General features: G+C 37.9%; 2 pseudogenes; one reads left to right on the top strand and one right to left on the bottom strand.

The window, feature by feature from the left end:
• The window catches only part of LOC101047435 (large ribosomal subunit protein uL10-like), a 207,105-nt pseudogene that overhangs the window by 117,149 nt on the left and 76,868 nt on the right, over positions 1–13,088 (bottom strand).
• LOC120363631 (cell division control protein 42 homolog pseudogene) lies at positions 7,886–8,541 on the top strand (annotated as a pseudogene).

The following is a 13,088-nucleotide window of genomic DNA, read 5'->3' on the forward strand; positions in this document are numbered from 1 at the left end:
TTCCTTTCTCTTTCTCATTTGTGCATCTGCTGTAAATTTTTTCCTTGCAGGTACTCTGGGGCCTACAAAAAAATCTTATAGTAATGAAAGACTACTTTAGGCTGATAACAGTTGAACTTTGGTCACATACAAATATTCTAGACTTTCACTCTCTCCTCCACAATTTATAATTGTGTTTTTAATTTGGATCTTCTTATACTGTGTATTCCTGAACAATATATTGTAGCTATGGTTATCACTGACCACTTCAACATTTAATCTTCACACTAGAGATTTGAAAAATTATATACTATCATTAAAGTAATGGATTATTCTGAATTTGATTATGAGTTTACCTCTACCACTGAGTTTTATACTTTTATGATTTTATAGTGATTAACATCCTTTCACTTCTGTCTGAAGCTCTTCTGCAATACTCAGTCTGCCATTTTTCCCCACCCTGCTGCTTTCAGTGTATTTTTCATCTTAGAGACTAGTTTCCGTTTCCCAAAATTTGGAGAAATTTTCATCTCTTTTATGTCACAACACATTCTATTTTTCCTTTCACTTTCTTAATTTATGGCATAGAGTTATAATAACTGTCCTTATCTGCTAATGCTAATAGCTGTGTCATTCTGGATCAGTTTTGATTGATTTTTCTCCTCATTATGCATCATATTTTTTTGCTTCTTGGTGTGCCTGGTAATTTTTTATTCAGCCCCAACATTGTGAAATTTATCTTATGGGTCACTGGGTATTTTTGTGTTCTTACAAACATTTTTGAGTTTAATTTAAACCTTTGGGTCTTGCTTTTAAGATTTGTTAGGTGGGACTACAGCTGTGTATAATCTAGAACTAAACTCCTTTATCCAAGACCCTGTAAATTATGAGCTTTCCTAGTCTTGCTCAGGTAGTAGGCCTTATTCCTGCCCTTATATGAGCCCTGGGTATTGTTACCTCTAATCCTTTTGATAGATTATTTCCCCAGCTTCAGGTAGTTTCCTCACATTCATGTGCTGATCAATACTCAGCTGAGGATTCTAGAATGATCCTCTGCAGATATCTGGAGATTTCTGTGCAGCTCTAATCTAGTCAGAGTTTTCTCCTGAAAACTCTAGCCCCTTCGATCTCTCTGACCTCCTAATTCCATTTCCTCAACTCTGGGAACGTGGTAGACACCACCTGAGTTCTCCCTTCCTGTGCAAAGCCTGGCAATTCTCTCAAGTCAATAAGCTGAAGCAAATAGGGCAGCTCCCTCAGGTATCACTGTCTTTTGTGGCCTTATGTCCAATGTCTTGCAAATCATCATTTCATGTATTTGTCTATTTGGGGTTTTTCCGGCAGAAGGAGATATCCAGTCCCTATTCATACCTCTTGATCAAAAGTAGGAAAAATGCTATACAGTGTTATAAAATAAACGATAGGGTTTACTTCAAAATGATATAATATAATCTTATGTTTATTCTTACTAATGAGATTTTAAAGATACCATTTATTACCCATCTGGAAGGAAAGAAATGAATTTCTAGAAAGAAGTACCAAACCCCCATATACTGCTATAATTAGGAAAAGGAAAAAACAATGTCTATTTTAATTGCATGGAAAGGTAATTGCATCATCTCAACTAAGTTGTATGGCCTGCTAGCAAGAGTAAGAATATATTGCTACTCTTTAGCAACTATATATAAAAGGTGGCAATGAATGCCTGTTGCTTATGATAATAGATAAGATCAAAAGAGATCTCTTTCAGTTTTCTGAATAATAAAATATATATTAAGACTTTCAAACTGAAAATATTTAGATTTAGTATGCTTAAGGATAAATATGTGAGACACATGTAGGTATTTCTCTGGTAATATCACATACCCTCTATACCTAGATGAGAAGTACCTCATAGCAGTTTGTCATTTAAAGGACTTGCCCCTTGCCAAGGACCATATCACAACATGCAAAAGTCCCTGTAGTTCCTAAAATCTCCTCCTCAAGGAAAACTAGGATTCTGTTTCCAGGCTGACATAAACTACTAATGACTTATGAGATACTTTTCCTATGCAAGGGCAAGGGAAACAACTAGCTTTGCCACAAGACTACTGTCTTATTTTTCTGAGAATTATACCATTTGGTGAAAAAACAGTAAACCTAATATAAGACTTATTGTTTTTATTAGAATTTTTTTTGGAAGAGAGCAACTGGCTAGGACAGCCAACAGCAAATGAAAAACTTGTGCCTGCTTTATTTTTTTTAAGTCAATAACAAAATGGTCAAGTAGCTATTGTTGAAATAAGACCAAAATTTCGGAAATTTTGACACGTCCTCTTTGTTGTTTATTTAAGTCATCCATGCAGGAAGAAATGAAAGGGACTGACTACCAACTATAAGTTGGTGACCATGGCACTTAGTTCTAACACAGCAGTTTCACAGGTTTTCTTTTACGCCGAGTACAACTCTAAATCCCCCACATATAGGTTGCCAAGCATTGTTTGTTTCAGAACACACAGGAGAGAAAGGCTCTTGTACTCACATGTAAACAAACCAGAAGACTGATAATACATGTTTCAAAATGGATGAACTATGTATTTTGAAAGCAGGAGGAGTCACAGTATATGAGGGAAAATACACATCTGAATATAAATTCAGATATGCATATGAAAAAAAACAGGATCTGACCGGTTGTGGTGATTCACACCTGTAATCCCAGCACTTTGGGAGGCCAAGGCGGGCAGATCACAAGGTCATGAGATCGAGACCACCCTGGCCAATATGGTGAAACCCCGTCTTTACTAAAAATATGAAAATTAGCTGGGCATGGTGGCGCACACCTGTAGTCCCAGCTACTCAGGAGGCTGAGGTGGGAATATTGCTTAAACCCAGGAGGTAGAGGTTGCAGTGAACCGAGATCACACCATTGCACTCCAGCCTGGCAACAGAGCAAGACTGTCTCAAAAAAAGAAAACGAAAAAGAAAAACAGGAGTTACAGTATTCATTTAGAAAATATTGAAAATCTCTAAAGGATTCGAGAAATTTGTTCATGTAATTACAATGTTATAGATTCCTTTGGTTATTAAAATCTATTTTTCAAGAATACCTCTAGTAACTTCCCATGGCTGCTGTAACAAAGTACCACAAACTGAGTGGCTTAAAACCGAAGAATTTCATTGTCTCGCTGTTCTGAAGTCTTGATCAAAATCAACATGTTGGCCGGACCAAGCTTCTTCTAAATGCTCTAGGGAAAAATCCTTCCCTGACCCTTTCATCTTCCGATAGCTCCAGGTGTTTCCTTCCTTCCTTGCAGCAGCAAAGCCCCATTCTCAGCCTTCATCTTCACACGGTTATGGTCCTCTTCCCTCTGTGACTGTCTCCACATGGTGTTCTCCTCCCAGTGTGTCTGTTTTTCTCTTCTTTTTTTTTTTTTTTTTGAGACAGGGTCTTGCTCTGTCACCCAGGCTGGAGCGCAGTGGCACAATCTCAGCTCACTGCAACCTCCACCTCCTGGTTCAAGCAATTCTCCTGCCTCAGCCTCCCCCTAAGTAGCTGGGATTACATGTGTTCACCACCATGCCCAACTACATTTTGCATTCTTGGTAGAGATGGGATTTCGCTGGGTTGGCCAAGCTGGTCTCGGACTCCTGACCTCAAGTGATCCACCCACCTCAGACCTCAAAGGACTGGGATTATAGGAGTGAGCCATGGCACCCAGCCCTGGGGCTTTGCTGCTGCAAGGAAGGAAACACCTGGAGCTATCAGAAGATGAAAGAATCAGTGAAGGATGTTTCCCTAGAGCATTTAGAAGAAGCTTGGTCCTGCCAACATGTTGATTTTGATCAAGCCTCCAGAACATTGTGAGACAATGAAATTCTTCGATTTTAAACAACTCAGTTTGTGGTACTTTGTTACAGCAGCCATGGGAAGTTACTAGAGGTATTCTTGAAAAATAGATTTTAATAACCAAAGGAATCTATAACATTGTAATTACATGAACAAATTTCTCGAATCCTTTAGAGATTTTGAGTATCTTCAAAATGAATACTGTAACTCCTGTTTTCTTTTTCTTTTTCTTTTTTTCTTTTTTTGAAACAGTCTTGCACTGTCACCAGGCTGGAGTGCAATGGTGTGATCTCAGTTCACTGCAACCTCTGCCTCCTGGGTTCGAGCGATTCTTCCACCGCAGCCTCCTGAGTAGCTGGGATTACAGCTGTGTGCCACCATGCCCAGCTAATTTTCGCATTTTTAGTAGAGATGGGGTTTCACCATGTTGGCCAGGGTGGTCTCGATCTCATGACCTTGTGATCTGCCCGCCTTGGCCTCCCAAAGTGCTGGGATTCTTCCTATTTGAATACGCTTATTTATTTCTCTTGCCTGATGGCCGTACCTAGAACTTCCAATACTATGTTGAATAGGAGTGGTGAGAAAGGGCATCCTTGTCTTGTGCCAGTTTTCAAAAGAAATGCTTCCAGTTTTTGTCCATTCATTATGATACTGGCTGTGGGTTTGTCATAAATAGCTCTTATTATTTTGAGATATGATCCATCGATGCCTAGTTTATTAAGAGTTTTAGCATAAAGGGCTGTTGAATTTTGTCAAAGGTCTTCTCTGCATCTATAGAGATAATCATGTGGTTTTTGTCTTTGGTTCTGTTTATGTGATGGATTACATTTATAGATTTGCAGATGTTGAACCGGCCTTGCATCCCTGGCATGAAGCTGACTTGATTGTGATGGATAAGCTTTTTGATGTGCTGTTGGATTTCGTTTGCCAGTATTTTATTGAAGATTTTTGCATCGATATTCATCATAGATATGGGCTTGAAATTTTCTTTTTTAGTTGCATCTCTGCCAACTGGGTATCGGGATGATATTGGTCTCACAAAATGAGTTAGGGAGGATTCCTTCTTTTTGTATTGTTTGGAATAGTTTCAGAAGGAATGGTACCATCTCCTCTTTGTACCTCTGGTAGAATTCTTCTATGAACAAATCTGGTCCTGTACTTTTTTTGTTTGATAAGCTATTAATTGCTGCCTCAACTTCAGACCTTGTTATTGGTTTATTCAGGATTTCAACTTCTTCCTGGTTTAGTCTTGGGAGAGTGTAAGTGTCCAGGAATTTATCCATTTCTTCTAGATTTACAAAAAAGGGCATTACATAATGGTGAAGGGATTAATGCAACAAAAAGAGCTAACTATTCTAAATATATATGCACCCAATACAGGAGCACCCAGATACATAAAGCAAGTTCTTAATGACATGCAAAAAGACTTAGACTCGCACACAATAATAGCAGGAGATTATAACACCCCACTGTCAATACTAGACAGATCAATGAGACAGAATACAAGGATATCCAGGACTTGAACTCAGATCTGGACCAAGCAAACCTAATAGACATCTGCAGAACTCTCCACCCCAAAACCACAGGACATACGTTATTCTCAGACCCACATCACACTTATTCTAAAATTGACCACATAATTATAAGTAAAATACTCCTCAGAAAATGCAAAAGAATAGAAATCATAACAAGCAGTCTCTCAGACCACAGTGCAATCAAATTAGAGCTCAGGATTTAGAAACTCACTCAAAACCATATAACTACATGGAAACTGAACAACCTGCTCCTGAATGACTACTGGATAAATAACAAAATGAAGGCAGAAAAAAGATGTTCTTTGAAACCAATGAAAACAAAGATAGAACGCACCAGAATCTCTGGGACATATTTAAAGCAGCGTCTAGAGGGAAATATATGGCAGTAAATGTCAATATGAGAAGTGAGGAAAGATCTAAAATAGACACCCTAACATTGCAATTAAAAAACTAGAGGAGCAAAATCAAACAAACCAAAAGCTACTAGAAGATAAGATATAACCAAAATCAGAGCAGAACTGAAGGAGATAAGAGACACAACAAACCCTTCAAAAAATCAATAAATCCAGGAGCCGGTTTTTTGAAAAGATCAATAAAATAGATAGATAGCAAGACTAATAAAAAATAAAAGAGAGAAGATTCAAATAGACGCAATAAAAAATGACAAAGGAGATAGCACCACTGATCCCAGAGAAATACAAACTAACATCAGAGATTACTACAAACACCTCTATGTTATTGTTGTTAATAGAAACATAGTTTGCTATTGGAGCACAGCCCAGGGGACAGATGAGGAGACAAAGAGTCTGTCTCCTACTGAGACTCAAGGCTAGGTGTTTTTGCCCTCTGTGGAGAGGGCTTACAGAAAGAAATTATCAGAATTTCCTCTAAAAGATTTATGATACAATCAAAGCTACTTTAGGGCAAAAAGAAAAATATTCTATCTGCCTATTTTTCCAACAAAAGGACAATTTTTAAAAATTGTAACACTAAGTGTTCACAGGAATGTAAGGAAACTGGCTCTGTCATGCAATGTTGGGAAGATGGCAAATGAATGAATGTTTTTGGGAAAACCATTTAGCAGAATATCATAAAATATTTAAAGTATTTACCCTCTGACCCAACAATTCCTCTTAGGAGCCTCTATCCGAAGACTGTCATACACATACGCAAAGATGTGCACATAAGTATTTTCATTATGTTAATGCCTATAGTAGCAAAAACTGAGAAAGTCACTGTTAAAGGTTAAAGTATATCCTCCAAAAAAGACGTGTCAAAACCAAAACCCATAGTACTTCAAAATGTGTCCTTGTTTGGAAATATGCTCATTGCAGAGTAGTTCAGATAAGGTCATACTAAAGCAGGATGGGTCCTTAATCCAATGTGACTCATGTTTTTACAAAAGAAAATACCTTGTAAACACAAGCATGCACAGAGGGAAGACAATGTGAAGATACACACTGAGAATATGGCCATGTGACTGGAGTGATGCGCCTACATCCCAAGGAACACGAAGGATTGCTGGCAAATACCAAAAGCTAGAAGAGACAAGGAAGCATTCTCCCCTAGACCTGTCAGAGAGAGCATGGTCCATTGGGCACCAGGATTTCAGACTTCTAGCCTCCAGAGTATGTGACAAATTTCTTTGTTTGAAGTGACTTGGTGTATGGTACTTTGTTACAACAGCCCTAGGAAATGAATACACTCACTTACTATATAAGGAAACAAGTAAATACACAATGGTACAATCATACCAAAAAATAACACCCTTAAACGTAGACCAACATGTAGGCACAGCAATCATAGCAATGAATTAGTTTCAAAAAAAGCAAGCAATGAAAACACATATAAATAAGACAAATATATATACACTACTTGCATATATCTGTGTGTGCATATGTGTGTGTGTATATATATATATATACCTTTCATATGTATGGATGCATATGTGCACAAACATGCACACACGTATATACACATACACACACCTATATATACACATACACATACATATTTATATTTGTATTTGTAAGTGGATTAGAAAGAGCTAAATCAAATTTTTAACTGTGTTTCATGCTATCTTCTACCTTGCTTCAAACTTTAGCAATAATAATGTAGTTGGACTGGACTCGGTGGCTCACATCTGTAATCCCAGCAGTTTGGGAGACCATGATGGGCTGATCAGTGGGAGTCAGGAGTTCGAGATCAGCCGGTCTTTAATAAAAACAAAGAAACAAAAATTAGCTGAGCATGGTGGCACTCATGTGTATTCCCAGCTACTCGAGAAGCTGAAGCTCAAGAATCACTTGAGCCCAGAAGGCAGAGGTTGCAGTGAGCTGAGATCACGCCACTGCATTCCAGCCTGGCAGACAGGGCAAGACTCTGTCTCAAATAAATAAAGAATGTAGCTGTAAAATGCTCACATGACTGTAAAAATAAAGGTATTTTCTTGAAACTTCTTAAACAATTTTACATATTGTTGACTCAATTGACTGGACATTGCAAAATTAAAGTCAAAAGAAGTGTACATAAACATTACACCTAGGGAGAAGCTGAGGTTAACATCAGATTTGAAATATTTAAAGTGGATACAAAACTATTTCAGCAATGCAGACAATTAAGTGTGTTGTTGTGGGCGATGGTGCTGTTGGTAAAACATATCTCCTGATATCCTACACAACAAACAAATTTCCATGGGAATAGGTACCGACTGTTTTTGACAACTGTGCAGTCAAGTTATGATTGGTGGAGAATCATATACTCTTGGACTTTTTGATGCTGCAGAGCAAGAGGATTATGACAGATTACGACAGCTGAGTTATCCACAAACAGATGTATTTCTAGTCTGTTTTTCAGTGGTTTCTCCATCTTCATTTGAAAATGTGAAAGAAAAGTGGGTGCCTGAGATAACTCACCACTGTCCAAAGACTCCTTTCTTGCTTGTTGGGACCCAAATTGATCTCAGAGATGACCCCTCTACTATTGAGAAACTTGTCAAGAACAAACAGAAGCCTATCACTCCAGAGACTGCTGAAAAGCTGGCCCGTGACCTGAAGGCTGTCAAGTATGTGGAGTGTTCTGCACTCACACAGAAAGGCCTAAGGAATGTATTTGATGAAGCAATATTGGCTGCCCTGGAGCCTCCAGAACCGAGGAAGAGCCGCAGGTGTGTGCTGCTATGAACATCTCTTCAGAGCCCTTTCTGCACAGCTAGTGTTAGCATCATACTAAAACCAATGTTTAAATCAAACTAAAGATTAAAAATTAAAATTCGTTTTTGCAATAATGACAAATGCCCTGCACCTACCCACATGCACTCGTGTGAGACAAGGCCCATAGGTATGGACCCCCCTTCCCCTCCCAGTACTAGTTAATTTTGAGTAATTGTATATTGTCAGAAAAGTGATTAGTACTAGTTTGTTTCGTTGTTTAAAAAAAAAAAAAAATTTTTTTTTAAAGCAAGACATGCTTGTGGATGACTCTGTAACAGACTAATTGGAATTGTTGAAGCTGCTCCCTGGTTCCACTCTGGAGAGTAATCTGGGACATCTTAGTGTTTTCCCCTCCTCCTCTTTTTTTGGGGGGAGTGTGGGGGGGGGTTGTTTTTTAGTCTTGTTTTTTTTAATTCATTAACCAGTGGTTAGCCCTTAAGGGGAGGAGGATAGATTGATTCCACATTCCACTTCCTAGATCTAGTTTAGAAAACATGTTTCCCATCTGGTGCTTTTAGGAAGGAGTATAGTAAATGCCTCATTTAATAACATACTCCTTTTTGAAAGTTGCCTTTTCTCTCCACCCTTGAGTAGATCCAGTATTTGACGAAACTCATGAAAGTGGGTGGAGCCTGTCTTGCCCCTCCTCTTTTCTAGGATGCACTATATGTGACTGTGACTTTCAAAGACATTTTTTTGCCATTTGCTGATTTTGGGGGGAAGTGAGTTTCTAACTTCTTTCACTGATAAATGAAGAAAAGTACTGCACCTTTGAAATACACCAAATGAATTGAGTTTGTAATTAAAAAAATTTTTTGCCCTGTCAGTCATTGTCTTATATGCTTAGCATAGATTTGCAACTCAGTTGTATATGGTGTTCCTAGAATGCAGCTGAAGACCTGGTATGTAGAGAAAATATGAGGGGTGGTGCTAGAAGACAGACATCTGTGGAATGATTCACATCCTCTCAAGAGGATGGAGGTCTGCTTCATTAAGAAGCTGGGGGTAGGGTGGGATGGGGAGAACACTTAACAACATGGGGACCAGTCAGGGGAATCCCCTTTTCTGTTTTACATATGAGGAACCCTAGAGCAGCCAAGTGAGGCTCTCTAGCTTAACAAACTCATGGAAAGAGTCTTATGAAGACTCTTCATAAGTGTTAATAGGGATTTTATCAGCTTATTTTGGTTGCAGTTTCCAGTTTTTAAAAATGTTGAGGTAATCTTTCCCACCTTCCCAATCCTAATTCTTGTAGATTCATTAGTGTTGAACCAATGCTTTCCCATGTCTCAATTCTTTGTATATGCATTCTTTTCAGAAGTATTAAACAAACAAAAACCCTTCACACACACACAAAAAAAAAGACAAAAAAAAAAATTACACCTAGATGGTAAAGTCATTTCTCATGGGAATACAGGTTAATAATTCTGAAACTGTTCTACATGTATACTGGTTTAACAAATAAGTTAAAGAAAATAGCTGATAGTAGGAGCCAAGCTTCGCACTTGTTGGAAAAGAAGGAAATAAAAATGCAAGGAGGAAGGAAAAAAAAAAGAAGGAAATAAAAATGCCTTTGCCTACCACAAAGAATGAACTATGTGGTACTAGGTTAGATTTCAGGACATCAGTATAAACTCATTTTAAGTTAACAGGATAAAGAATTACAGATGTGTATGTATACACAGCTTAGTACACATACATATTTTTTCCAGTTCTGTCCTCTGAAGAGGGCCTCAAAACAATGACCTCTGAGTTGCAACAAATATACCCAGTAGCTAGAATTTGGTTTCTATTACTGTTTGTCAATAAAAGGAGCCAGGGATCCATTTGTTGAGGAAACTGTTCTTTCCTGCTTGAATGGTCTTGGCATCTGTGTTAAAAATCATTTGACCATACATCCAAGGGTATATCTCTGGGCTCTCTATTCTGTTCCATCCATCTATATGCTTTGTGTTTATGCTAGTACCACACTGTTTTGATTACTATAGCTTTGTAATAAGTTTTTGAATCAGGAAGTGTGAGATCTCTAATTTTTTTTTAACTTTTTTTGGTTATTCAGAATCCCTGAAATTCTGTAAGAATTTTAGCACAATTTTTTCATAAATCTAAAAGTATTCTAAAACAAAAGTTTTATCAAAATAATGTCATGAATGTTTTTTCTGTCAACAAATAGATATTCCTATTTCTTTTAACAATTACAAAATGCACTATTGTATATATGAACTTATGTATGCACTATTTACACAATTTTTTATTGATGGACATTGGATATTTGCCAATGTTGTGCTCTTTAAACTGCTTCACTGAACATCCTTGTACATACATCTTTTCTAATAAGCATAATCATCTTTTCAGAAGGCAGTGCTTGAAGTGGGATTGCTAAATCAAAGGATACTCATTTTAAATGTTGATTTCCACTGCCAAACTGTGCTGTAAATTAGTATTATCAGTTTATATCCTACCAACAGTTCATAAGAGAGATCGCCCTTCTCTCTATGTGTGTTTCATCTTTTTTATCCTTGCTAATCTAATAGACTAAAATTTGATATCTCTTTCTTGCTTTAACCTCCTTCATTTATAATCAACTAAAACCTTAAGGTTGAGCATTACATTACATCCTCAGATCATCATGTAAACGTAAAGCTTGAATTTTTTCCATTTTCTCCTGTGGAAATGTTTTTAGAGACTAGTTCTTGATCTAGCATACAGAAGTTACAATTTTATAGAAATCACAATGAGGATTCTTTGCTACATGCTATAGAAAGCAACTGTGATTAACTTTAGCAGAAGATAACATATTGAAAGCATATCACAAGAGTCACAGAAGTGACAGAGGCTGAAGAATCAGTTTTGTTAAAAAGGGGGCAGGAACTCCTAAGAGTAAAACCACAAGAACCAAAGCTATGAATCCTAAGCAGGGAGGATGTGACCAGCATATTGCCACAGATGCAATGAATAACCTTCTGCTATCCTTTGTATCTTTTGCTCAATATCCGAAACTCCTGAGAGATAGTCTCTAATTGGTCAGGTCTAAATCACAGGGCTAGCCCCTGACTGCACCAAAGAGAGAGAAAACTGATCCCTTCAGTTTCTACAGTGTCCTTGGTGTAAGTACATTATTAAACTAATTTATTTGGTGGGCAAAATAATTAACCAACAAATCTAGTACTTACAGGCTGGGCGCGGTGGCTCATACCTATAATCCCAGCACTTTGGGAGGCTGAGGTGGGCAGATCACCTGAGCTCAGGAGTTCAAAACACACCTGGCTAACATGATGAAACCCTGTCTCTACTAAAAATGCAAAAATTAGCCAGGTGTGGTGGCACATGCCTGTAATCCCAGCTACTCGAGAGGCTGAGGCATGAGGATCACTTGAATCCGGGAAGCAAAGTTTGTAGTGAGCCAAGATCATGCCACTGCACTCCAGCCTGGGTACAGAGCAAAATGCTGTCTCAAAAAAAAAATCTAATAAAAAAATTAATATTTGACTTCATCAATAATTATGAAATATAAATTATTTCTTTCTAATTGGCAAAGTATATTTTTAACTCTGAATAAGTAATTCAAAATAGGTGTATATGTGCCTATTATATATAACTCAAAAAGAATAAATTTAATGTGAATCTCTCCAAATCATTTATGTAGTACTCTTGCCAAAAATAATTAATCTGACTTTAATTATGAGAAAATAAACAGAAAAAAAATACAGAGTGTAACATTACATAGGACAACTGACTGGACTTTTCAAAAATACAAAGATCATGATAAAACAATAAACAGTGGGAGCAGGAATATTCTAGATTAGAGGAGACCAAGTCATGTCTTTTAATCTAATGATAACTATATGCAATGCCCTATCCTTGATTGGACCTTGGATAGGAAGGAAGGAAAGAAGGAAAGAAGGAAGGAAAGGAGGGAGGGAAGGAGGGAGGAAAGAAGGAAAAGGGAAGAAGAAAGGAAAAAAGAGAGAAAGGGAGGGTAGAGGAAGAAAGGGGAGAAGGCGAGGAGGAAAGAAAGGAGGGAAAAGAGGAAGAAGGGAGGGAAGAAAGAAAGAAGGAAGAAAGGAAGTTATAGGTACATAAAGGGCATTTGGAGGACAGTTGAAGAAATTTGAATATGGACTATATTTTATACACTACTATAATATTAATGTTAAATTCTTTAAAAATAGCATTAAGATTTTGTAGAAGAGTGTCCTTGCTTTTAGGAGACACATGCCAAAATGGTTAAGAATGAAATACCGGCTGGGCATGGTGGCTCACGCCTGTAATCTCAGCACTTTGGGAGGCTGAGGCGGACATATCACGAAGTCAAGAGATCAAGACCATCCTGGTCAACATGGCCGTCTCTACTAAAAAATCCAAAAATTAGCTGGGTGTGGTGGCACGCACCTGTAGTCCCAGCTACTTGGGAGGCTGAGGCAGGAGAATTGCTTGAACCCAGGAGGCAGAGAGAGCAGTGAGCCGAGATTGTGCCACTGCACTCCAGCCTGGCACCTGGCGACAGAGCAAGACTCTGTCTCAGAAAAAAACAAA

Source organism: Saimiri boliviensis, chromosome 3, assembly GCF_048565385.1.
Source record: "Saimiri boliviensis isolate mSaiBol1 chromosome 3, mSaiBol1.pri, whole genome shotgun sequence".
In the NCBI taxonomy this organism is placed as follows: domain Eukaryota; kingdom Metazoa; phylum Chordata; class Mammalia; order Primates; family Cebidae; genus Saimiri; species Saimiri boliviensis.